Source organism: Lissotriton helveticus, chromosome 12 (genome assembly GCF_964261635.1).
Source record: "Lissotriton helveticus chromosome 12, aLisHel1.1, whole genome shotgun sequence".
Classification (NCBI taxonomy): Eukaryota; Metazoa; Chordata; class Amphibia; order Caudata; family Salamandridae; genus Lissotriton; species Lissotriton helveticus.
In genome coordinates, this window is record NC_136073.1 from 59,888,192 (window position 1) to 59,914,047 (window position 25,856).

The following is a 25,856-nucleotide window of genomic DNA, read 5'->3' on the forward strand; positions in this document are numbered from 1 at the left end:
CTTGGTCGATCTCTATCTTTGGCCACAAGTACGCGATATGGCCATTCTTAGTCGAGATTATAGCGACCACAATGCCCTGCTTCTAAGTTTTTACGGGCTCCCGACTCTTAAACCCCAGCAAAACCTAACTAAGGCCCAGGTAGTAACATCCAATAATAATATGAGAATCAAGTGGGCTAATGTAGTCGCTGATGGCGAGCTTCCCCCTGAAGTTTATAAAGAGGTGGCGCAGGTTTATGAGAAAACGTTGATTGCCATCCTAAATGATGACGCTATTTTAGCCAGTTATCAAGATCTGTCGAATAGCATCTCGCCCTATTTTAGGTGACTGGGAAGGCCCTATCCGCGAAAACATAATAATGCTGCTTGGTACAACGAGGATTGCAAGAAAGCAAGAGTAGAACTTAGGGTTGCAGTAAAGGAGGGGATGAGACCCAAGATCATCAACAAAAGGAAGTCTTATAAGAGCACCCAAAGGGAAGCTAAACATGACAGGGAGATAGAGAGTTGGAGCAACCTAGCTGAAGCTTCCAGGCAAAAGGATAGCCGGTTATTCTGGCATCTCTTTTTTAAAGGGGTAGCCCATCAGGGTAGTGAAAATGACTTCCACATACAGCCCTATATTTGGGAAGAGCATTTCCATGCATTATACACTGAGGAGGATTGTGAGCCTGGGAGTGACGTAGAGGAGGAACCTAGGGACTGTAATGATGGGTCTGAGTCAAGGAAGTGAGCTTTTCCCTTATGGAAGTTAAGAATGCAATTCGCTCTCTTTAAACTGGCTAAGCCCCTAGGTTAGATAGACTTCCTGGAGACCTATACAAGTTGGAACCCAAAATATGGGTCCCTCTGCTCAACCTAGTTTTTAATGCCATTATACGGGGAGGCGACATTATGGAAATGTGGAAGGGTGCCGAAATCACAACTTTTATAAAAGGGGTTCCTGCCAACTATAGACCCATCAGCTTAATAGATGTGTCCCACAAGATTTTTAACAAAGTAATTTTAACACACCTCCAAAATTGGGAAGAGGAACATAACATAATTTCGCACCTGCAGGTGGGATTTAGAGTTGCTACAAGCTCCTTATCGGTACAAAAGGGGGTGTTGATGGACGGAGCATCAGAGCCAATCAAATACTCACACCCAGTCAAAAGATCTGGGTTTGATCCATCACCGTTCTTTAGCCCACTCTGCCACCCCAGTTCAGACATGGCTATACGCAAATCAGTCTGACCCTGTGCCTCATGGGAACAGTCCAGCCCGAATTGTCAAGCCATGCCTTCCCTGGACCGGAAACAAGCTTCCGAGGACCGGTTTCTGGAATTCCAGCCGTCTACAGCCCGGCTTGCTTGAATCCAGTGGCAAAGTGAGCAAGGGACTCACGTCTGAGCATACCCTGCCACACACTGGGGTGCCAGAGTGGGCTAAAGAACGGTGATGGATTAACCCAGATCTTTTGACTGGGTGTGAGTGTTTGATTGATTCAGATGCTCCGTCCATCACCACCTCCCTTTGTACCGCTTTTGGTCGCCATAAGTGTGGCAGGGTATGCTCAGACGTGATTTCCTTGCTCACTTTGCCACTGGATTCAAGCAAGCCGGGCTGAAGACGGCTGGAATGCCAGAAACCGGTCCTCGGAAGCTTGTTTCCGGTCCAGGGAAGACATGGCTTGGCAGTTCAGGCTGGACTGTTCCCATGAGGCACAGGGTCAGACTGATTTGCATATAGCCATGTCTGAACTGGGGTGGCAGAGTGGGCTAAAGAACGGTGATGGATTAAACCCAGATCTTTTGACTGGGTGTGAGTGTTTGATTGATTCAGATGCTCCGTCCATCACCACCCCCTTTTGTACCGCTTTTGGCTGCCATAAGTGTGGCAGGGTATGCTCAGACGTGAGTCCCTTGCTCACTTTGCCACTGGATTCAAGTAAGCCGGGCTGAAGACGGCTGGAATGCCAGAAACGGTCTTCGGAAGCTTGTTTCCGGTCCAGGGAAGACATGGCTTGGCAGTTCGGGCTGGACTGTTCCCATGAGGCACAGGGTCAAACTGATTTGCATATAGCCATGTCTGAACTGGGGTGGCCGAGTGGGCTAAAGAACGTGATGGATTAAACCCAGATCTTTTGACTGGGTGTGAGTGTTTGATTCTAATGCTCATTTGGAAAGAGGTCAAACTTAAGAAAGGCCACCTATATGTAGTTTGTTGACCTCAAAACCGCATTTGACTCTATCGATTGCAATAAGCTCTGGTCTGCCCTGAGGAACACGGGCCTCCCCTCTGCCCTACTTCACCTTCTAACCAGGTTACACTTTGATAACTATGCCAGTCAGGTGAAATCAAGATTGGAGGCTGTCTGAATATATTTTATTTGGGAAAGGAGTGCGTCAGGTGTGTGTATTGGCTCTAATTTTGTTCACCTTATTTATGAATGAGCTAATTAATGAGCTGTATGACTGTGGAGGAGACCCACCGAAATTGTGAGGCAAGCAAATACCATCACTCTTATTTGCAGATGATACATTACTTCTATCCAAAACTCCAATGGGCATCCAGAGCGTTTTAACCAAATTTGCGAAAGCTTGTAAATCCTGGGGCCTGAAGGATAACTCCATGAAAACTAAGTATATGGTTTTCAATCCCTATCGATTGGCCAAGGGTAAATTGCTGCTGGAAGGCCAACTTTTAGAACAGGTTAAGGCCTTTGACTATCTAGGCGTCCGAATTAGCGATAACCTGGCATGGTACCCCCAAATCACGAAAAGTGTCTTGACACTCCAGCAAGTGGATTGTGCAATTGTGAAAAGAGCTAAACGCTCAGCTTTTTGCCCTGTTTCCCCCGTAATAGAAATACACAGGGCCAAAGGCCTAGGTGCTGCTCTATATGGGGCGGAACTATGGGGTCTTGAGAATATAAAACAAATTGAAGTTGTGTAAAATACATTTTTAAGAGCTCTTCTAAATATCCCCAAGAACACACCCTTGTTGCTGCTACGCCTCGACCTTGGGCTATAATCTATCTCCTACTGTGCTGTCTTGAAGGCACTCACGTTCTGGATGAGACTATGGACCAGTAATGCACAAGTACCTGTAGAAGATGCCGTGACAGAATTACTCTCTACCCAAAGTAAATTAGGTCTCTTGCCCTAGTTTAGGAAGATTAAAGGGTAGATTTTCAAAACGGGCTTGGAAGCTTATGGGACGACCCCCACTCTATCACAAAAAAAACGATTTCCCATCTAAATATAATGTACTGGAATTTTAATAATATTGGTTGCACTGAATCTAGAACACTTGGCACTTTAACCACACACTTTTTAAATGCTAAAAATTTGTTTTAATTTATAAATGTAGATGGATGATGTAGAACCACCACAAGCACGTGCACTTTACATACCGTTCAGATTTTCCACCTTACCTCTAAATGGTATTAGAAGCAGGTGGACAAACTCTACCAATACTCGAAGCCCGTCTTTTAACTCTGTTATCGAAACAATTGAACATTACTTCTTTTTCTGCCCTGCCTATGCTACACTGAGGAAAAAATGGATTATTCCTGCATGCCGGGTGATGTCCTTTTCCCGTCCATCAGATGCCTTGCGTGTTTGAATGCTAGGTCCCCCAAGGCCCATTTATGATGAAATTCTCTGGCAAGGGTTGGACCCACTGTGAAAAATCAGGAAGGAGATTGTGTGCTGATTAACTTTAGGACCCCTGATATTGTGATACTTATGCTGAGATGTTTGCATAATTCGAATTTGAATCAAGGAGGCCTTCTTAAGTTTGACCTCTTTCCAAATGAGCATTAGAATCAATCAAACACTCACACCCAGTCAAAAGATCTGGGTTTAATCCATCACGTTCTTTGAATCAAGGTAACATTCAGGTCAGGTCTTTGGGTTTCTTTTATCCTCCTATCCCTGACGTTATTGCAGGGAATAGGCATAATGGTAGTTGGGACGTTCTTCCCAAGCAAGTACACCTGGATTCTGTAGTCCACCAGAACAGATTTGAGCCACTAAAGTCAAAAGCTGATCTTGACAATTCAATAGGGCTACATCAGAAGCCAAATCTGAAGAGATAGTGAATGTTAATTCCAGGTCTGATGGTCTCCAAATAGGTTCAGAAGTATAGATTGAGGAGAACCCTTCGATTGAAGTCACAAGTTCCCCTGTAGGTTCAGTATTCTTAGAAGAAACCCCTAAGGCTCCTTCCAAAACAGATTGTTAATTCTCCATTTTATCATGAAATACAGCAGGTATCAATTCAAAGTTGATGAATGATGACTGTGTAGCTTTTGTATCAAGACATGAATTAATTGGTTTCCAAGAGACATGGTCAATAACAGATTTTTTAAATATAGATGGGTTTTGTTCCTTTTGTACACCAGCAATCTCTGGAAGAGCGAAGGGAGATTTAGCAATGTTAGTCTTGGTTAAACACACACATTCACATAAAATTAATTTGTTCTCCCTGGTATCAGTTACTTGCTGTGAGTCAATTACCACCGGTAGAGTTTTATTGTAATATATATGATCAGCTCAATTCCCATGTATTAGACCTCTTACAGGCTGAGATCAGTAAAATATTATGTATAATGTGGTGATTTCAACTGTACCCTGTGTAAATTCAATGGGGCATGAGTTTGTGGTCTGGAAAAAATTGAAGGGTATTCGCTAACTCATTTTACAGTGATGCGTTAAATGGTATTGTAGTTTTAAATGATTTAACATTTTTAATGATTTCTCTAGCGAAAGAAGTGAACACTGACTTGCATAAGGGGGTTGGGGGGTCACACATGTATTATTGGTTTTATGTCCTGTTCCAGAAACTGTTTAAATCAATTAGATTGTCATAGTTATTCCACATTGTGATGGTGACCATAATCTGCACATGGTCTCCCTTAAATTACATTTTGGGAGAGATCAGTGGCCCGATATCCCAATCAAATATGAGCCAAACTAGGGAATCCAAAAGAAATTGGATTGGGTAAATCCGAGGGCTCTTGAGAATAAACTCATTGCTGAGATCTTGGACTTAATATTAAGATGTTTAAATCATGAGTCCCCTATGGAGGTCATTATTCGGGATTTTCAGAGGTTATTTATTGTCATCTCAAATAATTAATGATGATGAGAAGGGCTCAATCACAGAAGCCAGTAGCACGTTGGTTCAATAAAACATGTTCTAAAGCCCATAAAGATTTAAAAGTTGCCCTGCAGGCTGTGCCCATGGACAAAAACGTGGTGAGGGCCCTACAAAAGGAAAAGTGTTCTAGCAGAGGAAGACTGAATTAAGGACTGGAGCATTGCAAGATCTAGAGGCAGCTAGTGTAAAAAAGGATTCTACATTGTTCTGAACCATTATCAATAGTTCTATATTTGTACATGCTCCCTCTTAAAAAAACATGATTCTTTTATCCTAGGGGATACATGTGTGGAATATTTTAATTGTGTATTTAATTCTTTAAAAAACATTAGGGCCTAGGCAAAGATACACCTGTTATTTTGCCTGAAGCAAGTGCCTTCAGTAGATCAATTGCAGGTCAAGAGGTAGAGACTATCATCGTGCTGGGCTCTCGACTTAAAACCCCCGGTCCAGATGGGATACCAGTTGACCTTATTATAGAAAATATTCCCTTGTGGGCCCCTCTTATAACACATCTGATTAGAGCTGCTATGGTTGGTCCCCTCCCAGAGTCATGGAAAGAGGCAATAGAGGTTCCTGTATTTAAAATAGGGGTTAAAATGATCCAGGGTGCTATAGGCCCATATCTTTAATATATTCAGTGGTCAAGATATTGGGGAGGGTGCTTTTAGATCATGTCAAAGATTGGGCCAAACAGAGGCACATATTGTCAAAAACTCAAAATGGCTTTAGATAATGGATGAGCACAGTGGAATAGTGCCGACATTTGTCATGGATTGTCAGCAAGTACACTAGTCCAGGAAGTGCTCTGTACATCTTGCTTTTATGGACTTATCTTGTACGTTTGATTCTGTCAATCATGACAAATTGTGGACTATGCTTGGAGAAACTGCCGTAGAGCCAACTTTTGATTTTTTTTATTAAGTAGGCTACATCTGGAAACTATAGTTAAGATTGGACATGGATGTCATTGGGAGAAGTGTATTTTATTTTTTGTTAGTTTTTTTTTAGCTAAGCAAGTTGTCTTTCAAGGATGAATTCTTGCCCATTCGTATTGCTCGTTTACAGTAATGGGTTGGAGGATTATTTTTCTGGGGAAAAATCTTGATTTCTCCAAGAGTGGGAAAATGTTATTGCTACTCTGTTATAGTAGATGACACAGTCCTTATTTCCTTGGACGGAGAATAGCCTTAAAAAAATCTCTGGATGCCTTTGTAGAATTTATGGCCATTTTGGACTTAAAAGTGAATTATAAAAAGTCATTTGTAATAGTCTGTGGGCCGAAAAGAACGAATGCTCTGGTATTTGGTAAAGAGGCAAATCACTGGTTACTAGTACTGCACTGACTAGGGGTTCGAGTCTGCACCTCTGCCCAGTCATACACTTTATGCAATTTCCTTATTTCGTTATCCCTTATTCTTTGGCCATAACTGAGCATGCAGCACTTTACCGCTAGCTGCGTGTGACCTCCCCTCCTTTTTAGACATTACCTTTTTTCTCCTTTTTCTCCACTTCCAGAGTGCTAATAAGTCCCGACCCTCCGGCGGAAGTCCAGGGAGTTTTGTCCTCTGGAGACAGGCGTAAGCATCCTACTTGTAGATAATTTGCACATTTATTTTATGCATCTAGGTATTAGCGCCTGTAGTGCGTATACCAAACTGGCAATTGCCACGTTCCGTCACAAGCGCCTACCCCCCCTCCTTATTCGCTCACATGTCTAGGCACCAGGGGCTAACCTATCCATGTGCGTTGTTGACAATTTTGCATTTTTTAACTTTGTGTCTCTTGTTTGTCCTTTTTTCCTTTACAGGTACAAACTGAGAGGAAATACCTCTTACATTCATCAGCACCTTTGCGCGTGCTTCACATACAGGGCACTGATAATCACATGGATCCCTGTAACACCCCCACACATAGGTCTTGAAGAAAGCCAGTTTAATAAAAAGGCCTGGCTGAAACTAGTCGACCACACTGGACGTGGGAGACCATAAGTCGACCCCTACATGTCCCAAGCCTTTGTTTTTTACTTCTGCCTGGGGCCCACCAATAAAGTAACTGTTAGGGACTCCAAGGACAGAATTTAAAAAATCTCACGCAACACACCTGCACAGCACACTCACCTTCCAAAAAAACCCGCTCCGCAGTAATCTGGCGTCGCAGCACACCTGAGGCGCACTCGGTGCCTCGGGTGGAGCCCGATGACGAAGCATGCCACCAACTAGGTTGGTGGGTGAAGGCCTTCATACTAAACCAAATGGTTTTCCATGCAGACATATAGAACACAGACATAGCTAGTTCTCTTTGATTAACCACTATATCCCAGGGGAAACTAACATGCTACTCTAGTTCTTCTCTCTCTCCTTGATTAACAGAAATATTTCTAATGCTCAGTTATCCAGGAATTCACTACTCTCTTTAAGAGCTTTACAAATGGCTAGAGTGGTGTTGGCCCTTTTTAGGTCTCGCATATGGAAAGAGACCTGTAGTCATCGATTGCCTTTTTCAGGCTAACACATGCACGCGTTCCATTGCCTTCAATGGCAACGCGTGCACGAGTGGCAATTCCCCTGCGGGAGCGAGCACCGCCAAATGGTAGCAATTATCGTAATGTACTAGAGCAGCCCACAGACCCCGAAGACGCTAATAGTGAGTCTTTGCGCTTATTGTGTATAGCGCCTACAGCCTGAAATACTTCACTTTGGCTGCAGATAAGCGCTTCAAACGGTTTAGAAATCAGAATGCCTCTTGTAAAAGTCATCCGGAGTTGGCACTCGGCTAAAGAGCTTCTGCTTTACCTACCTAGTGCCTCAGCCCAGGGCTTCATTGTGCTAGGCGCTCTAGCGCGGAGCTCCTATTTGGTTTTACTGGTAGACCCCTGGCCGGCCCTGACCTCATTTCCACGCTGTTTCTTTCCTGAAACTCCACCCAGCATTAGCTGCTCCACCCCAGCACTTCCAATGGCCTCTGCTCTTATCTGTTCCAGTTCTAAGGTTTCACCAAACCACAGTCCTGAAAAGTCTATTTTTTTTTAATGCACATTAGTATTAACACAATAAATAGCATGAAGTTGAGACAGACATTCTGCTGTGAAAACTGCACTTGTTCGAACATTGGTGAAGGTAGGCCTCAATATCAAAATGGCTGCCTCTGCCTCTTCTCAGCAAGTTGTAGTGTAGTTCCTATATTCTCAATAGGCTCTGGGCATTGGAATAGTGTATCCTGTAGTTTAGACGTAGGACTGAGGTCTACTAGGTCTCTACCGAATATACTAGACTTCATTGTGTGTGTCCAAGCTAGCTCAGAGGTCACTAGAAACTTTCTCGAATAAACAAGAAGGGATTAGTTTCTGACAACCGCTTAAAACATGACAACTTTCTTTCCCAAGAATAAGAAATAGATCTCTAGAGTCGCGGAAACAATAGATAGTTATTTTACTCAATCGTGCATGCTTCGTTTCACCAGAGGTGCAGAGAAATAGAGATACGGGCATTTTCAATAAAATATATTTATTGAACCGTCTTCTTTCTCAAGCATAAGAAATGAACTGCTGCAATCGTAATACTTGTGGTAAAGTACAAAGCGTACAGTACGAAGAGTATTATAAAATAATATTGTAAAAGCATGAAATTTTTTCTAAGCCATTCAATACATAAAACACATACATTGATAAATAATGACTAAAAGTTCTCAACTGGTGGTTCTAAAATATGCCTGCCCTGGTGTACCTAACCTAGGTCTAGTACAAGGGAAGAAGTAATTGATGTGTAGCTTAGTTTCAGTATTCTTTGCCAAGTATCTAATCCAAGAATTCTTTAAAGGGTCTAATCTGCTCCGTACCTTGGTTATAGAATGTAGGAGGTCTGGTATCTCTCTCTCCGGACCCGATTTTCCAGCAACTCGCAAGGGTAATCTGGGAACACTGGAGCTGGATTTCATGGCTGGAGAAAGTTCAGCGCCTCTCAGTGCATCAGCTGGAGGGTCGGCTTCCTTCGGCACTTGCTGCAGCAGGGCGCGTCTGGCAAGTAGATAGTCGAACTGCTCCAAACCACCGTGTGTTTGTTTGGACAAGTGTGGGCATATTCATACCTTGAAGGTGCCGAGTTTGACGTAAGAATGGACATAATAATGTAATTAGAGACTTAATTCTCTGAAAACTCCATGAGTTCTTGGATAAATTAATATTGATGCATCGGGAAGTCCCTGACTGCTGAAGGCGGGTTTTTCCAAGAAATCGTTGTAGATTTTCTGAACTAGTGGAAGTAGCCAAGCCGTATTAGGACTACTTGATTTATGTCTTAATATGGTTATGAGTTCTATGCCTATATAAGGATACAATATTTTAAACCTATATAAGGGCATGAATCTGGAAAATTACACTAGGGTCCTAAAACGTTAGCCTCTGCCTCACCTGTTCGTAGAACATTTATGCACAAGCAACTTTGTAAACACTATTTGATGGTAATACTCCTCCCATCTAAAGGACAATATTTCTGGTTTTTAAAGCTCCCAAACACTATGTTCCACTGACAGTGAAGCTGCCCGAGGTCTCACCTCTTGGCACTATAGCGCTATTCTTCGTGAGAGCTTGTCGGTGTATACTAAGTGACAAAATTTGTACCAACCATCGCGATGGCTGACAGGCTCCAGTGATGGGAACCACTTCATGTGAATTTCTGGGACAGTATTGACAACGTGAGCTCAGAAGCATATCACTCGCCCTCTAATGTGATTGGCCCAAACCGTGCGACTTTTGCACAACTGTAACAGCTGTATGACTTCCATTGTGCAAGGCATTATAAACATAGCCCCTTCTTGGGGTGTTGGGGTCGTTCTTTCCCCTGACTTTAGAGGGTGCCACCACCCTGATCGGACCTCTGCTTTATGACTGATTTATTCACTAATCCTGAACAATATCTGATTTTGTTTGATTATTGATGGACTTATAACCGTTCACTTTGCAGTCTGTGATGGGCGTAACCCTAATAAACCTTCACAGTTTTAGAAATCTATTTGTCACATTTTCATTGTAAAGCCCAATGTGCTTTACAGCTCATATTATAATTTTGGTGACTAGATCTTCTTGATGAGCAACAAAATTATTGGGGTAGTAAGACTGCTGCCGGTCCTTCGAAATCGCTTTAAATTTACATAATAAAATGAGCATTGGCATAGCCAATCTCTTGCCTTTGGGACCTTATAAGGGTTTAGCCATGCAACAGTTGATGTTGTTGCACCAAGAATCTTGTGCTGGATAACTAAACACTTATAAGGTCCCAAATGCGAGACCTATTGGCTATGCCAATGCAGGTTAGATTTGCTGTTCAACTTGTTCAGAACCCCATTAAAGAGAGACTGACTCTTTATAGCCCAAGTGAGTCTCAATTGAAACTTATGGTGCTGGAGTCTGGGATATGCCAATTGTTGAAAGCTACAGAAAATTAAGAATGATTTTACTAGGAGACTCCTGATGGTCCAAAAAAGTGCCTCTTCTCTCTTTTGCCGTCTTGAATTGGGTTTCGAGCGAATATCGGACTGAGTAGGTCTTGCCCCTTTATTGCCTTGGGTTAAGATCTGGAAACACCTGAATTGGTTTTTACTAATTCTATAGTAATGGATTGTTTATCTAATGAAAATGTCCAAAATATCCCCTGGGTTAATTATCTTAAGAAATCGTTTGAGAAACTGAGTTTGGGGGAATGTTTTAACAATCCCATAAATATGACTTGACAAGCTAGAACTATAGTAAAAAATGCTTGCACAAGTCGAGTGAATTCATTTCATGGTGGGGCAGAGGAGTAGTTAAAATCAGTGAGTAGTTTAGATTTAACTATTTTGTTTCATCTCCTTGCTCCATTTGAAGAATTATCATCGTAGGTTTTATTTGACTGGTTTTCGCCTTTCTTAGTCATTTTTTTGGTGGCTTATGCCCAGCAATGCAGTTGGTCCGATACCATATGCCTGTGTCCTTGTGATAATTTTACAACACAGAGCATCTGGCACTTTATCCTCTTTTACCTGCTTTACAAGTCTCCCAGAGCTAGATACTGCTCCCAATTAAAAAGAATTTAAACCCTTGTTCTCACTTAGGTTATAGGTTTTTACTGTCTTTGGAATCAATGGGTACCTGCTGTGCAGTATTAACCCCTACCGTGCGCGCGTCAGCCAACGGCCGTCATGAGCACTACCTCGGTAGTGCTGCACATGTCTGTTGGCCGATGCGGCCCTGCCTGCGCAGTAACACTCGCACCGTGGCGGAATTTACGCTGCGGTTAAGGGGTTAAACTTTATAAAAGGATCAGTTTGTAATCAGAAAGCGATATGGGTGAGGGTGGGCCTGCATGTAAATGCAATGAATTGTCTTGTGGAACCAAATTAATGGGGGGGGGGTTCTGTAATGTTTATTTATAGGAGTATCTTTTTATTTGAATGTTTTCTTAGATGTTAGATTATGTGATTATGTATTCTGTGCTTTATGATTTTATATAAATTGAACAAAGCCTGTTTGAATGTATGAATAAATATATTTATACATTTTTGAAAATGTATATTAGTTAATTGAACTTATGGGTTAAAATATAGAACTATTTAATATTAAAACTGTGAAATTCCCTAAAAATCCAAAGGTTAAAAGGGACATTATAGATAGGAAATCGCATTAATAAAAACATAGAAATTCACTGATGAAGCAAAGCTTGCAGGGATGTAATAGTTAAAGTTGAATTTTGATTTTTTTTTTTATTCTCTACAAGCAAAGGTCACAAGGACTTTCTATTTGGGTTCAGATTTTACACAAACAAAACCACAATTTCAGCAGTTACCAAAGCTAACTAACTTTCACCTATCCTGCATTCCACTGCTTATGACCTCACATATGACATCACTCATGACATGGTCAGTGACCTCACTGATGGTGTCTCAAATGCCATGATCCAGTGAGCATATTGTAAACGTTTCTGACAATGAAAAAAAATATATATATAATTACTGAACTACTGCTAAGTTAAATTACTATTCCTTCTGTACTACGAGTGTTAGTATTTCTGACATATCTGAACTACAATCCCGTTTTTAAAGTTGTAAAATACCTGTGAATTTCTTTGGTTTTGTGTGAGTAAACTCTGAACCGAACTAGAACATTCCTGTAACATTTGATTTTTTTTTTTCAGGTGAATTTTTCTGTTTTTCTTTTTAAAGTTCTGTTTCTTAACTATAGCATCCCTGTGACCTTTCTTTTTAACAGTGAAAATATGGAGCGAGATATTTTCATCACTGCTGGGTAGCTCATATGCCCAAGAATATGTTTGGGCCAGCAGTAGGCATGAACAATATCTAAGGGTGTGCTATTCCCCGGATTAACTATGCTCTGGGGGAACGCTCCAATATACAAGGATTTCTTGGCAGGTTCATTGAAGGCTGGTTACTTCTCCATTAGCAATGGGGCTCTGAAGCCAGTACACATCTAATCAGGAGGGCCTGATCTAAATTTTCAACCCACACCCGCTGGCTAACACTGAACTCATTGCCCCTGCACTTAAAAACTCATTATTAAGTTTCTTTTCAGCTTAAGTTGCCTACCCTATAGAGTTGGCATTGTGTGGTATGGCTTAAATCTACCCTTATTGCACCATTTTTAATTTGCTACAAACAGGCAGTGCTGCTTAATTTTCCTATGAATTTAGGACATGTATGTAGAGACTGACCTGATGCATGTCTGCATGTGGTGATTGCGTTTAGATTACAGGGATGCTCAGAATTGTCCATATCATGACGAGAAGTCAAAGGCTGCATGGAGTGCTTATTTTAAAAGATTAATTCCAAAAGATTTCCATAGGTGAAGGCAAGGAGAGAGTTAGTGAAAGTGACCTAAGAGCATTTGGTTAAGGACCGTGTGATACTAATAGTTTACATTTTGGATTCCACCTAAGTGAGGATGCTGCAAAGACATTTCTGACAGTTTGCGAGGTAGGAGGGGAAATGTGGTTGCAGTAAATAACTGTGACAGTGAAGATAGAGTGACATTGTTGATGTACTAGTTTTTAATTTCTTGCACATATTTTCCACCAGGGCCTGTGAACTGTGGATGAAGATGATCTAATTCCAGATGCTCTTAGGTCCTTGCACAGCCAATGCTGTGTCAACATTTTGTACATCATATCAGGACCGCAGCAGTACCACCTACACATGGGGCCTTCACAGCAACCCAGAGAAGATGATCGCCCTTCTGCCAACCAGCAACATCTCTGTTCCATGGAAGCTTTGAGTCTTTGTCACCCATTTTTCAGTAGTGCACCAAGACCCACGCCAATCGTGCGGAGGTTCTCATATCTTCTGAAGGGAGCTTGAGCAATTCAATGCTTGCCTCTACAGTCGGTCCTGAAGTATTGGGGAGTCAAAACCAAGCACCATATGCCCAAGCTGCCCCATCACGTCAACCTTCTCTCAAATCCTGGTACTGTAGGGAAAGGTCCCTGAGGTAAGGGCACCTACAAGGTAAGAGTTCACACAAGTTCACATTTGCTTCAGGGGATTCCTGCCTCCCTCAAGTTATTTCCTGTATCTCTAATTGTTCCTCAGCCCTAACATCACATTTAACCCAACTATATTCAATACAATGGCAGCCTTTGATAGATTAATCTATAGTGTAAATCCACCTGCATATGTGTGTGCTTTCTTATAATAATGTTCCTGGTTATGATGGTTTTCTACCCATAGAAAGCCATATTTTTCTGTTTTAGGCAAGTCATGGCAAGTTTGCACCTAGTTATCATAGTTTCTTCTTTCTGTATAGGTGAATGATTAGACTCCAGCTTGTAGCTTTGTAATGGGTATTGGTTTGTTACGATTTAATAGAGCACGTCACACTTAATTACTGATTCTGACACTTAAGAGGATGGGGAGGAGACATGAGAGACCTGAATGTTGTTCTACACCTTTATAATTTCCCCATTCCTTTTCATCGGAAAGAATCTGGTTTTGGGTCCATCTGCATTTCTTGAGATTCCAGTAACAATCACTTGCAGGTTAGTTCTTTCACTACTCCTATTGACCCTCTAGGCCAATTTCAGGGAAACTGATCTAGATGTGTGAGGTTGTTATTTGCAGTGCTGTCCTTGTATAAGAGGCTTGCACTGCTACTGCCTCTGCTGCACCTCTTACTTAAAGAAGCTTGCAGGACTACTCCTGTATGAGAGGAAATCTCGAACTATGTCTGCCTATCTTATACTATTACAGCTACCAATACTGTATATGCGTGAGTGAAGCGTGTGGTCATTGCACTTATCTCTGAAGTTTTGTTTTTTCAGTTATTTACTTTATCACACATCTTAGCCAATATAACCCACTCTCCTGATTAAGTATTAGAATTTGTCAGTCAAAGGTACAATTGAGTAGTGCACTGACTCATTGAGAAAACAGATAGGGTACTGGTGAAGATTTGCATTTTGCAACAAAAGTTAATCACTATAATGTCATCCTCTTCCCCTGTTTTCAGTGTAAGGCCTCTATCCTGTTGTATGACTTGTTTTCCAGGAGGTTGTCCTTTTCCAGCATACCATGAACAAGTGTATCAATCGTTCAGGGAATACTGTATCTTGGGCAATGTGTGCCTCTTCCATGTTTGACACCTCATTCTCAACAGCACTCCATTGTACAGCTCCTCAGGGGCCTTGGTTTAAATGCCCCAAGCTTGTTGTCTCCTTCCTACCAAATCTAGAGTTCTTTTACATGTATTAAACAAACACTTTGGGCATAAACTTAAGTCCATTCAGTTGCCTTGCCCACTTTAAAAACATGCACACCATTAGTACATCTGACAAGGGTAGCCTCTCCCTGGAACTCCAAGTTTAAACGACCATAGCTTGTAATTAGGACATCTCTCTAAACAAATTGCCGTAGCCACCTATTGATTTTTGAGTAGCTATTCATCTACTGCCAGACTATGTTAATGAAATGCTCTAAGAGAGCAGCAAAGATGCCCAGCTTATGTATCCCTACTCTATAAAGTAGCTTTGCATCATTGATTATTGTGACTTAATTGCTGTAAATGTGAACCCTCCATGCTCCTATTTGTTTTCTGCCTGGAAAATAATTTCTGGCCACAATGTTTTGGGGGGAGATGTCAAATAGGCTGCAGGCATAATTTGTATACTACTATCTTGGAGCACACAGAGTGTGTTCTTTGACCATTTCCAACACTGATTATTCAATTCTTATTGCATCAAAGTATTTTATTTGATTTCCTTTGTTGACCTCTATTCAAGCTCCTGGTAAGCTTAGTGCCACCGCCCTAAACATTCTATTCAGCTATCTTCGCCTGCAGGTTGGAAACCACAATCTATCTGTGTGTTGTTATCATACTTTTAATGACCGTAACCTTCATGAGAAAAGTGCAAAGCAGTTGAATCCGGCACGCCAAAGGAGACCAGGGGGCTGTGTGTGTATATACATTCTCAAAGGCTGTCCAGAAGGAAAAATTGGAGCGCACTCCCGGAGAAACTGAACAGATTTGAATCCAACTTGCAATTTTATACAAGCAAATCCCGCAAACAACTAAAGCATTTTAGCCTCCCTGAGACATTATTCACGGTTCAGTTTAGTGGGTCACTAAAAGTGACTTCCTGTTCCTCTGCCGTTCAGCATTGTGGGAGGTGTAGGTTTTCAAAAACTGCAAATAAGTAATCGTGCACAAAATATCAGCATGCATTATTTACAATTCCATAAATTCTCAGGTTCAATAATCTGAGATGGTTGTATCCATATTCCAATTTTTATGACTATGTTCATGCACATTACATATCCATTTCATTCTATATGTGTTCGGAACCCTGAATAATAGTATTTCGCCCTCCAGTGGGCTTTTTTTTGTAGCATCAATTTTTTACCTCTGTATTCGTTACAGTTCTCAGTATTCAGGTAATTCCAATCTCCAACCCGGTATTGGTCTTCTTTCTATCAATAATACGTAGAATAGTATTCTCCTATTCTTCGTTCACCCCTCCAGTGGGGTATTACCATTTTTTCATTTTACTTGCAGTGCAATGCCTACTTCATATATGGATTATATCATTTTATAATAATCAATCAATCAATCAGGTCATTTGTAGAGCGCACTACTCACCCGTAGGGTCTCAAGGCGCTGGGAGGGGGGGGGGTGCCGCTACTGCTCGAACAGCCAGGTCTTGAGCTTCTTCCTGAAGGAGAGGTGGTCTTGGGTCAGGCGCAGATTGGTCGGAAGTGAGTTCCAGGTCTTGGCGGCCAGGTAGGAGAAGGATCTTCCTCCTGTTGTCGCTCTTCGGATGCGGGGGACGGCGGCGAGGGCGTGGTTGGTTGATCTGAGGAGGCGCTTGGGAGTGTAGAAGTTGATCCGGTTGTTGAGGTAGCTCGGGCCTTGGTCGTGTAGGGCTTTGTGCGCGTGGGTGAGGAGCCGGAAGGTGATTCTCTTGTTGACCGGGAGCCAGTGCAGATCTCTCAGGTGTCCGGAGATGTGGCTGCGTCGGGGGATGTCGAGGATGAGTCTCGCCGAGGCGTTCTGGATCCGCTGGAGTCTCTTCTGGAGTTTGGCGGTGGTTCCGGCGTAGAGGGCGTTGCCGTAGTCCAGTCGGCTGGTGACGAGGGCTTGGGTGACCGTCTTCCTCGTCTCGGTGGGGATCCACCGGAAGATCTTACGTAGCATGCGCAGGATGTTGAAGCATGACGAGGAGACGGCGTTGACTTGTCTGGTCATGGAGAGGGAGGAGTCCAGGATGAAGCCCAGGTTGCGTGCGTGGTCCGTCGGTTTGGGTGCGGTGCCCAGGGCGGGGGGCCACCAGGAGTCGTCCCAGGCGGAGGGCGTGGAGCCCAGGATGAGGACCTCCGTCTTGTCTGAGTTCAGTTTCAGGCGGCTGGTCGTCATCCATTCGGCTACGTCTCTCATCCCTTCGTGCAGGTTGGCTCTGGCGGTGTCGGGGTCGTTGGTCAGGGAGAGGATCAGCTGGGTGTCGTCAGCGTAGGAGATGATGTTGAGGTTGTGTTGGCGTGCGATGGTCGCGAGGGGGCTCATGTAGACGTTGAAGAGGGTGGGGCTCAGTGAGGATCCTTGAGGGACGCCGCAGATGACTTTGGTGGCCTCTGACTTGTACGGTGGTAGGCGGACTCTTTGTGTTCTTCCGTCGAGGAAGGAGGTGATCCATTCCAGTGCCTTCTCCTGGATTCCGATGTTGCTGAGGCGCTGTACTAGGGTGCGGTGGCAGACCGTGTCGAAAGCCGCGGAGAGGTCCAGGAGGATGAGGGCCGCTGTTTCTCCGTTGTCCATCAGGGTTCGAAGGTCGTCGGTGGCGGCGATGAGGGCGGTCTCGGTGCTGTGGTTCGCTCGGAAGCCGGACTGTGAGGGGTCGAGGGATCCATTCGTCTCGAGGAAGGCGGCCAGCTGTTTGTTGACGGTCTTCTCGATGACTTTGGCCGGGAACGGGAGGAGCGAGATGGGACGGTAGTTCTTGAGGTCGGTGGGGTTTGCTGTTGGTTTCTTGAGGAGAGCGCTGAGTTCGGCGTGCTTCCAGCTCTCAGGGAAGGTGGCGGAGTCGAAGGAGGTGTTGATGATGTCCAGCAGGTGGGGTGCGAGGACAGCGTCGGCCTTGTTGAAGATGTGGTGAGGGCAGGGGTCAGTCGGAGATCCGGAATGGATGGAGTTCATGGTGCGGATGGTGTCTTCGGTGCTGATCGGGGTCCAGGTGCGGAGGGTGGTGGTGGGTGGCGTCGTTGCGGTTGTGGCTTGCGTTGGTTGGTTGTTGAAGCTGTTGTGTATGTCCGTGATCTTGTTGTGGAAGTAGGACGCGAGGGAGTTGCAGAGGTCTTGCGATGGGGTGATGTCGTTGTTTCCGGCGCTGGGGTTGGAGAGCTCTTTCACGATGTTGAAGAGTTCCTTGCAGTTGTGTGCGTTGTTGTCCAGCCGGTCCTTGTATGCATTTTTCTTGGTGGCGCGGATCAGTTGGTGGTGTTTCCGGGTGGCGAGCTTGAGGGCAGTCATGTTGTTCGGTGTTGGGTCTCTGCGCCAGGCTTTCTCGAGGGCTCGACAGTTCTTCTTGGAGCTCTTGAGTTCGTCGGTGAACCATGGTGTTTTTCTGCTGCAGGATCTGCTGGGTGGGGTTCTCAGAGGGGCGAGTTCGTCTGCGCAGTCGTTGATCCATTTCGTGAGGTTGTCGGCGGCCTGGCTGGGGTTCGCTGAGTTGGCGGGAGGGTGCTGGCTCAGGGAGGCGGTGAGCTGGTCGGCTGTGATCTTGTTCCAGCTTCTTCGAGCAACCTGTTGCTGGAGGTGGTGGATCGTCGTTCTTCTGAAGGTGAAGTGGACGCAGCTGTGGTCCGTCCAGTGGAGTCCTGTTGCGTGGCTGAAGGTGACGTCTTTGCTGGATGAGAAGACGGCGTCGAGAGTGTGTCCGGCGAGGTGGGTGGGGGTGGTCACCAGTTGCTTGAGTCCGAGGTTGTCGAGGTTGTCGAGCAGGGTGATGGTGTTGCGGTCGTTGCTGTTCTCCAGGTGGAAGTTGAGGTCCCCCAGGAGGATGTAGTCGGCGGAGGGGAGAGCGTGCGGGCTGACGAAGTCGGCGATGTCCTCGCTGAATCGTGTGCGTGGTCCCGGGGGTCGGTAGATCAGGGTGCCTCTGAGGGTGGTCTTCGGGTTGGTGTGGATCTGGAAGTGCAGGTGTTCGGCGGTGGTGAGGGTGTCATCGGTGTTGGTAGTGATGCGGATGGTGTCTCTGTGGATGATGGCGATGCCTCCTCCGGTCTGGTTGTCTCGGTCCCTCCGGACGATCTTGTAGCCTTCTGGGATGGCGATGGCGATGTCTGGGGCTGAGGAGGCGTTCATCCAGGTCTCGGTGATGAAGGCAACGTCGGGGGCGGTGGTGTCGAGCAGGTTCCAGAGTTCTACGGCGTGTCTGTGGACGGAGCGGGTGTTGAGCAGGATACACTTGAGGTGGGTGCTGCTGGAGTTCGGCTTGGCGGGTGCAGGGAAGGTCCGGATGCAGGTGAACTTGCAGGCGTGGCAGCTGAAAGGTCCGTGGGTGTGCTTCGGGGCGGCTCGGTGACATCCTGGGATGTGGCCGGTGTTGAGTGCGATGAGGTCGGCGGCGCTGTAGGTTCGTCGGGTCGGCTTCCGTCGGTGGGGACCAGGGCTCCTGGCACTGGGCGCGGTCCAGGCGCGGACGGGCGCAGACGGGCTTACCTTTGGCGCGCCTTCGGCGCACAATCGGCGCGCCCGCTGCGCGTGACCGCTGCGCGTTCGCACGGTCGCCATTTAAGGCGAAGTGCGCGGGTGGGCGGAGCAGCTGGGAGGCGGGAGCGGGGAGGGAAACAGAAGAGAAAAGGGGCGGGGCTCAAGGTGGTGGCAGGAAGCGGGGGCAAAGCGCGACGATAAACGGCAATTAACAAGCACAAATCTAAGTGAAAAACAGGGGAAAAAGACAGCGACACACGATCTGGGGAAAACAAGCACAAATTCAGGCAAAAAGCGGGTGAAAAATACAGTGACAGACGATCTGGGGAAGAAATAAAAACAAGCACAAATTCAGGCAAAAACAAGCTCAATTACAGGCAAAAACGGGGGAAACACTACGGAGATCGCTCAGGGCGGCAGCGAGGCCGGCGCTGAGACAGAGGCAGGCACTGGGGGCACACGCAGCAGCTGGTGGCCGTGCGGCGCGGGGGTGTCCCACAAGTGGGTCACACTCACCTGTGTCGCACGGTCGCCATTTAAGGCCAAGTGCGCGGGTGGGCGGAGCAGCTGGGAGGCGGGAGCGGGGAGGGAAACAGAAGAGAAAAGGGGCGGGGCTCAAGGCGGTGGCGGGAAGCGGGGGCAAAGCGCGACGATAAACGGCAATTAACAAGCACAAATCTAAGTGAAAAACAGGGGAAAAAGACAGCGACACACGATCTGGGGAAAACAAGCACAAATTCAGGCAAAAAGCGGGTGAAAAATACAGTGACAGACGATCTGGGGAAGAAATAAAAACAAGCACAAATTCAGGCAAAAACAAGCACAATTACAGGCAAAAACGGGGGAAACACTACGGAGATCGCTCAGGGCGGCAGCGAGGCCGGCGCTGAGACAGAGGCAGGCACTGGGGGCACACGCAGCAGCTGGTGGCCGTGCGGCGCGGGGGTGTCCCACAAGTGGGTCACACTCACCTGTGTCGCACGGTCGCCATTTAAGGCCAAGTGCGCGGGTGGGCGGAGCAGCTGGGAGGCGGGAGCGGGGAGGGAAACAGAAGAGAAAAGGGGCGGGGCTCAAGGCGGTGGCGGGAAGCGGGGGCAAAGCGCGACGATAAACGGCAATTAACAAGCACAAATCTAAGTGAAAAACAGGGGAAAAAGACAGCGACACACGATCTGGGGAAAACAAGCACAAATTCAGGCAAAAAGCGGGTGAAAAATACAGTGACAGACGATCTGGGGAAGAAATAAAAACAAGCACAAATTCAGGCAAAAACAAGCACAATTACAGGCAAAAACGGGGGAAACACTACGGAGATCGCTCAGGGCGGCAGCGAGGCCGGCGCTGAGACAGAGGCAGGCACTGGGGGCACACGCAGCAGCTGGTGGCCGTGCGGCGCGGGGGTGTCTTAAGCAAGTGAAAACACAAGTGAAAAGTGCAATATTATTCGTTGTGATTTAAAAACAATTTTTTCAAATATTGGAAGCTTCCTGATATGAACTGTTCACTCTAAATGTACATCTAGTTCTTCATTGTAGTGAATCAGCCACTTTAGTGGTCTGATGATCTGTGATGACCCTCGATCACCACCATTGTGTACTGACTTTAGTGTGCTATGTTACCTTAGCCTTAATGTAGGATTGTCTTGCATTAGAATAATCTTGCCAGAGAATAGAAGGTATTGGATGTCGAGGTGCAGTGTTGTTGGTGATGGTGCACACATGTGCTCCATAGTGGATACTGAGGGATTAAGTGCATAGTGTTATTTGAGTTAGGTGAATTATGACTTTAGCCTATTGGCTTTGACGTGGTCTAATATCATTCTGCCTTTCCAAGTAGTAGAGGCCTATGCTTGAGCAACTCCATATTCTAAACTGCAGCCATCTTCTGAGCCTCGTTAGGTGAAATGTTATATTTTTAATTTCCATGTGTTGTTCACCAGCAGTGAACCAGAGCAGACAGATTCTTATCGGAAAAAATGTGCTCTCGATCTTGGAGTCATAGCAAAGCGCTTGGCCAGCTGCTTGTTGTGCTCTTGGTACGAGGTGGTACAGGAATCCAATGGGAACTGTAGGCAGAGTTAGCTAGAAACTTCGATGGAGAGCTGCATTCTATATTAGAGAAAGGGGGTCCGAAAGAGGGTGAGATGCTGGTCTGGTGGTTTGGCGGTCTGGTGATACATCACGGTGCAGACGTGCTTGTGGAACAGAGTCCTGACCCAACCAGAGAGGGAAAGAGAAACGGACCCTTCTTCAGATGATAAGATGGTGAGGTGTTCCATGTATACTTATTATATCTAACTGTGTTTTATTTTTAGGCTCTGTATGTGTCGATGATTGCTACTAATGTTTACTGTGATGTTTAGTTATTTCTTTTTTTGTCATCCTATTATCATGTAATAAAGAACCCTAGAAGCATATCAGTTGTCTTTATTCCTTGTGAAGGAAGGTCCGGCCCCTTTTTTTACCAAGTACTTACAGAGGGATGGACGATTCCCCTCTAATGGGTAATTGTTGATACGGAAGGGAAATTGCCTCCCAGCAGGGATGTCTAAATTCTAATTATTCTATCCAATACATTGCTAGGAGGAGCATGCGTTGAGTACCGTCTCGGATGGGGAGGTGCTGTGATTTGCTGTATATCCTCTCGGATGGGGAGGTGTTGTGACTTGTTATTTGCGAGCTCCTCTGCAATGGTCTTATATGTTGTCAGTGTTTATTCCTTTCTTGGGTAAGTATTGGGAAATGTGGTGCCTTTCTGGATCCTGAGAAAGGATGTGGTAAGTAATGGCCTGGTGACTGACAGAAGTACCAAAACATAGAGAGAAGTAGGTCATTACATTCATCTTGATTCAAACCGTACGGTGTATGTTTATGTATTGACAGTGTTTGGCGTGGTTCACTCTGTTGAAGCTTTCTTTTCTCTATTTCCACCTCGTATATGTTGATCAACGGTTTCAATTCCATAAAATTTCCACAATTTCCAGTTGTTTCCTCGTTATTATTTTGCTACTGCATTGCTAAGATCTTTATTGATGGTAGCCCGTACATGCTCTAGGATCCGTTTATTAGTTCAGATTGTACTTCCGATATATTTTAGGGTGCACACTCAATGACATACACTACATATTGGGTTTTGCATGTAATCAATTTTTGGATTTTCCAAACTTTATTTGCCAATCTCACTTCCTTACTGTTTTTTGCTATTTGGCCTACTTTGCAATTGTAGCACTTTACAAATCCTGTTGTTTGGAGCTATTGTGTTGGTTTGTTGCTTCCTTTCCAAAAATGGTTTTACAACTAATGTGTCCTTCAGATTTTTGGCTCTCCTGAATGATACATTTGGGTCCTTTCCCATGATTGTTCCTATAGTAGGATCAAGTTTTAATATTTTCCAGTTCTGTTTCAAATTACCCTCTTTTGGATTCCTTTGAGTAAGTTGTTACCAAGCGGATAGTTTCCGGCTTACCCGTTGCTGTCTTCACTTAAATGATCTCCTCCCTTTCTTTTTGTTCAGTTCTTTCACAACCTCTTTTAATTATTCCAACGGAGTATCCCCTATGTTTGAATCTCTGAGATGTCCACTTACTGTGTTTAGTCCACTCTTCATCCTCGGAGCAGATTCTTCTGATTCTTAGAAATTCACCGTACAGGATGTTTTGAATCAGGGTATTTTGATGAAAGCTGTTCACATGGAGAACTGCATTTGTTTACGATGTAAAGTCTTCTGGATTTTCTTGTCATTTATGTACATTTCCATGTCTAGAAATTTCACTCTTTCTTCTCTGAAATTGTACGTGAACTTCAGATTTGCTTCCGTAGAGTTTAGCATTTTGAATTATTCTTTGACATCCTCCTCAGATCCGTCCCAAATTATAAGAAGGTCAATTAACCTTAGCCAAATGATTATTTTATTCACATATTCATCGTTATCTGGATGCCAGGCAAGGTGCTGCTCCCACCATAGCTGGGACTAAATGAAAAACCCATGGCTGTGCCGTGAGTTTGTATATAGATTTCCTCTCCAGAATGAGTTCTATCATCTCTAGTAGCATTCCATTATGTTGATCATAGTGTATATGTCGCTTTTTCAGAAAGTATTCACATGCTGTTATACCAATTTTGTTCTCTATATTAGTATAAGGAGAAATTACGTCCATTGTAATTAGTTTGTATGATTCCTGCCAAGGTGTTCCTTGCAAATGTCTGAGTAGGTCACTCATCTCTTTGATATAAGGTTACGTTTTGGACAAACGGCATGAGAAAAAAATCCACATAATTCGCCACTGGTTCAAATAGTGATCCTTTGGCAGCAATAATTGGTCGACCAGGTGGTTTGGTTGGATGCTTGTGGATTTTCTGCAAGAAATAGATGGTTGCCATTATTGGATATTCAGTTGTTACATATTTTACCTCCTAATCATCCAGAAGATTCATATTTGACCATTCTCTTAATTTAGTATCCAACTGTCTTTTAAAGGTTAATGTAGGGTTCGTCTTTAGTTTCGCATAGTACTCTGGGTTGCCAAGTTGGTGGTTGGCTTCTTTCGTGTTTTCTTTCTCATCCCAAATGATGTTTCCTCCTTTATCTTCAACTTTAATTACTATTTGGTTATCCTAGATTAAATTTATTAATGCTTTTCTTTCCTGTTCATTTCAGTCCTGCTCAATTTTTAGGGATTCGTAAGCAGACTGGCCCAGTAGTTGGTCAAGCTTGGATAAGATTGGAGATTGTACGTTTATCGATCTGATATATACGTTTACTAGAATTATTTTTGTGGGACCAAGCCAGGAGTTGATATTGATTTCCAGTGCAAGAAGATCTTTTGATATGTATGGTAAACTTTTTACCTCGAAGAATAGATTTTTTGTTACCCATATTAAAAGTCCTCCTGATGGACACCCGGCTTGAGATGGGATTGCCATTTCACTAAATATAAGAAAACATGAGCGATGAATGGGTTTAATGGCCCAGGTTTCTTGTAGCAAGATGATATAATGAGAATCGATAAATGCACCCCACTCGGGGTGAGAGACTTTGGACCAAACGCCTGCTACATTACACGATAAAAGTTTCAGGTGCTCAATGACAGTCAGCCCTGCAGACCGCATATATATATCTTGTTGGGGTCTTCATGCAAAGCCAAATGCCCCTCTATAGCATTGTCCTTTTCTATGGCCCTGGGACTTGACAACCCAACTCTGCTCCTCTTGATACAAGATAAAGGTCTTCTGGACAGTAACAGGCAGGGGGATTGAGATGAAGAACACTATGCAGGATGTTGAGTCAGTCAATCAATATCTGATGTGTTTGGGATGCTGGCAGCAGCGGTTTCACTAGCGATAGACTTCAAGGCACTAGACGATCAATTTTGTTGAATGGATGAGATTAGAACCAAAGGATGACACAGAGGATTTTTCCTTACTGATATTTGCAAGTCTGAGTAGGGTCTAAAGCGAAGTTCTAGCATAATTAAGTCAATTTGGTAAAGCCTGAGCCCTAAAGGAAACCCCCTATGTAATCCTTTTCAGTTGGGCCTACTGTGAACCTCTTTACTCATATTACATCCTCCTTTATAATTGAACGACAGCCCCTTTTAAAGTGAATACAGTAGGTGACTTTGTTTACTAAACCCTCATAAGTTTCTATAGTCCAACTCTGGAGTTTAGGCACATTGGTCGAAAAGTGGTCAACGCTGTGTATTAGTGGGTCTGATGTTAATTTCACCTATGAGGAGGTTCTTTGCCTATTGTGTGTAAGTCTCAGAGACCCCTGGTACTTTGGGTGCTGTTGTAGTATTAGTGTGTGTCAAATCTTAGTTTGATGTACTCCCTTTTGTGTATATTGGGCACATTCATAGTGTTGCTCCTAGTATGACTGAGGACAAATACGCGGGTTGGGAGAATTGCCAGCAGAAGGTTTAGGCAACACATTAATGAGCCTACAATATTCTGCACGTCTCTAACCCCTTGAGGCCTCAACACACCTGTACTTCTGAAACCGATTCATTCAATGTTACTAGTTTTTCAGAAAGTATGTTTACCATCCTGTCCATTGCTATTTTTAACAAAGGAACTTCCTGCTTGAGGTCATTCAATTGTTAGACCAGTTTCCAATTCGCCGGGTGTAGCTGCCTCCAGTACCGGTTCAACAGTCCATGGATGGCGGGGGTCCATAAAGCCATTCACCTGATCATCCAGAGGCAGGTATTTATCTGTACAGTCAATGTTAATAACATATCGATCAGTACCATTATTAACAGGATCTGTCAAGCTATGTGATAGTTGCTGCTATCGGTCAATGGGTGGGCTTTGGGCAGGGACGGTAAATGCTGGATTTAAAGGTACAGTAGGCCCAAAAAAGGAGCTATTGTTTTAGAATTTGGTAGACATTTCACCGTTGAGATTGTTCCCTTGTTTTTACTTTTGCTCTTTGAACCAGAAGATCTTGAATGGGGAGCCAGGAGGACTGCTACTTCCTCTATTAATTCATCTATCTCAGACAAGGTGCAGTTCTCAGCAGAATGTCT